The following is a 4,081-nucleotide window of genomic DNA, read 5'->3' on the forward strand; positions in this document are numbered from 1 at the left end:
TGTCACTGCGCTTATTTTCATGTGAACCAACTTCACTGCTGTGACATTTCAAAGGAATGAATCAATGTGAAGATGGTTCACAAAAAAAAGTCCAGTAAGTATGAAGTACTATAAAAAATGTGGCGCCTCTACAAGCCAACCGACTAGGCGAATAGGTGCAAATTGTTTCGGTGTCGTTCTAAATCGGATACATCACCATTTGCAAAAGATTAGCTCATCGAGAGAAGAGGTAAAAATTAAGAAAGGAACTTTAGCTAGTGTGACCTTGTAATAACAAAGCGAATGTTAAAAACTTTTGAAGCAATAGATTTGAAGTTATCGGTTTATAGTGCTTGATTAAAAAACATGATACTTGTCGCCTGTGGTTGAGTTTTAATCTAGTACTTCAATTTTTGTTACATGTATTTTACCATATAAAGGACCGTATTACCCATAGCTTGTCATTATTTCTGTCGTCGGTATCGATAACAGATGTACAGCCGTATGTGATCGATTTTTTGCAGAATAAAAACTTTCGATGAACATCTCTGATGGTTATTGGAATCTTTTTTACACGAAAAGTATGAGGGAGATTTCGTCATACAGTGGTTGCATCTTTGATTTTTCGAAAAAACGTTTCACTGAATCGGTTTGAGTACTTGTCCCATGCTCTTGCAAAAATAATATTAAAACTACTGCATAGCATAGGTATGAAGAGATTGACAAGGGCTTAGGGGCTGTCCAAAAAATACTTCTAGATTAAGGGAGAGGAAAAAGTTCGATAACATCGGCCAAACGATATCGACCGTCTTTCACGAGTTCAACGGCTCTACGATCCATGATGGATCATCCATCACCATATTTTCCGTAAAGTTTCATTAATAGGGAAGACTGTCAATCATCTGATAGTATAATACTTCGTGCTGGGCTGTGCGTAGCTTGCCTTTTTTCTTCTCAAATATGAAATTATGAAAATTAGCATTTCTCTTCTTTACAGAGTCAAGAATTATAATTGACGCTGAAACCGTTCGAAGAATTTAGCATAAAATTAAAATACCGAAAGAATCATCACATAAACAACAGTTTCGATCCTCTTTCACCGATTCTAAATCACAGTCGTTCAATAGAAACTATTGTATTATCATCCCACTTATACACGCAACATACTAATGTTAGACCGATTAAAGGCGGGCAAAGAAATGGCTATGCGGATATGAACGACGAAAATTAGCTACTTTGAGATCGATACAATTCATAAAAAGCGAACAGAAAATGACGATGGTATGAATATTGATAAACCATATGACACGACCTAGTTGTTGTGTTTTTCGGTTGAACGAAAAAATTAAATGCAAAAATCTAATGATGTTAAAGTCGCGCGAAAGTCTTTGACTGAATCAATTAGTCTTGTGTGTCTGTCAAACATACCCATTTATACCCACCAATAAATAATATTTTTTGCTAATTTCATGAATTATGCATTGGATGATACGAATTTGAATTTAATCTCTCTCTGTCGTGCACATACCATTGAGTACAATACTCATTCATCATCTTTAGGTTGGACTTTATTTACGCCCAGTTATCGCCTTAGATCAATGTTTGAATATCATTAGGTCTTGGAAAAATCTTAAAATTTTGGAACTGAATTATATTGTCATCTTTTCAAATTAGGCACAAGCATCATCATTGTTAGTATTGTACAGCTTCAATAAAATGAGCACAAATCAAATTATGGCACGCAATTTGATGGAGTACTCTAAGTGGGTCTCTTAAATCTGCTGTTGGTTTGAATTAGTACGTAGGTTATTATGGAGTATGTATGCTCTGAGTGGTTCTCTATAATCTGCTGTCCGTCCAAATAAACAATCATAATGGTCTTTCAGTATACTTTTATAGTTTGAATATGGCTCCGAAAAAACATTCTAAGTCACACCAATCATAAACAGCAACAACCACAAAATAAACAAAAATTTAGTTTCCACTCATTGAAACTGAATTAAATCTTAGAGAGATATTATAAGTCTTCCTATTCATACATGCTGTGCCAATATACCCCTATAACTATGTAACTGTATCACTTTTCGTTCAGCTGCTATTACACCTTCAAACCAATGATTTTGGTTCTGTTACGCCTCTGTTACGCCGTTATTCGGATCGCCTAAATGTATGTTTTAAAAAAACGAAAATAGTAGGGGCCACTTGAACGGTTTGAAGAGCGACTAAAAAAACTGATCGGACCAATCAATTGAATTTTATAATTCTATGCATAGCACTAGAGCTAGAAATGTTTTTGTCTTGGTCAGCACTTAATTTTGACACATTTCTACGTATTTTGGCTAACTCAGCACTACCAATATTCAGTTCTGCCATTTTCATGTATTTCGGCTTATTCAGCACTTCAAATACTCAGTTCTGCCATTTCCATCCATTTTACCTAATTCCGTATTCCACCAACTCAATTCAGGACTTGTATTTTGTCGAACTCAGCAGTCCACACCCTCAATTCAGCCATTTCAATGTATTTTGGCTAATTCAGCACTATTTGGTATTTTCTCCTAAGTTATCTCTTCGTTTGTACCATTTCCTTTTACGATCCTTTTTAACTCATTTCCACTTACGTAAAAAGTGCGAGAGACAAAATGATTTTTTTCAATCCACGCCATTAGTCGTATAAATTTATGCGTCAGAGAGAGCTTTTTTCTCCTTTGTTAGAAATTTTAAGAATTTTTGTGAAATTTATGAAATTTTGGAAATTTTTGGAAATTAAATCCCTAAAATAGGCCCTGAGCCATGAGAGAGCGAGCTGTCAAATAAAGAAAGCAAAAATCCACGCCATTAGTCGTATAAATTTATACGTCAGAGAGAGCTTTTTTCTCCTTTGTTAGAAATTTTAAGAATTTTTGTGAAATTTGTGAAATTTTGGAAATTTTTGGAAATTAAATCCCTAAAATAGGCCCTGAGCCATGAGAGAGCGAGCTGTCAAATAAAGAAAGCAAAAATCCACGCCATTAGTCGTATAAATTTATACGTCAGATGGAGCTTTTTTTCTCCTTTGTTACGATCTGTCAGTTTTTCTATTTTGCGATTTAGTATGGAAATGAAAACTTTCTTAAAATTTCCAAATTTGGTTTTCTGTTAGATCTCATTCCGAAGTAATCAGTTAAGCTCAAAGACATGAAAAACAACTAAAAAGGCAGTGAAAACAACATTTACGATGCAATATATTGTGTTTTTAGATGAAATGACGAAAAGTGATGGAAAAATTTGAGAATTTTTGGAAATTTAATTTCCTTAAAATAGGCCCTGTCTCACGGTGTACTTTTTGTTGAGTGGAAACCATACTTAAGTATACAGAACTACAGAGGGGTTACAATTATCTTTGAATGTTTGGTAAATAGCTGAAAGAACAAAATTTCATTAAAGTATTCTGATCCGATTGCCTCGATTGCCAAGTTTTGAGATCCTCAATCCCACATAGCCCATCTTCGAACTTAAACTCGTGAATTTAATTCCACTCTTTTTAAGAAAGGATTCATCCAGATTGATACAGATATTTCACATTGTTTCTATGGCTAGTAGCCATTGGCTACAGTCCAAATAATGTTAAAGAATAATAGCGATTTACATGACTAGAGATAAAGAGTTGTTGTTCCCAGGCGAGGTCAATCAACACACGAAAACTAGACTTTACATTTTTATCCCGCGTTTTGTAATTGATTTTATATGCTAAGAGCGTCGAAAGAAATGCCTGAGAAGTACGATTTTCGACGCAGGTAACATGAAAAGAAAATACGATTCGTTCTTACATTTTGCAGTTCTTGGCAAGAAGTTCTTGCATCATCATCATATCGGCTAATACAAACGTATGTCTCATCAACTTAATTGAACTAAAAAATGTTCTTGACTCGACAAACAATCTGACTAGAATGTTTACAGAGGGCACGTCGATCCAAGTACAATTGCCATACTTGAACCATATTCAATTTTTAGCTGCCACCGCACAATACATTATTAGCCTCATCAATTTCACGAAAAGCGCAACGTTGGTACTTTGAACATACATATACTTTCATGGTTACATACTCTCAATACTCTCAGT

This window comes from Bradysia coprophila, unplaced genomic scaffold, assembly GCF_014529535.1.
Source record: "Bradysia coprophila strain Holo2 unplaced genomic scaffold, BU_Bcop_v1 contig_732, whole genome shotgun sequence".
Classification (NCBI taxonomy): Eukaryota; Metazoa; Arthropoda; class Insecta; order Diptera; family Sciaridae; genus Bradysia; species Bradysia coprophila.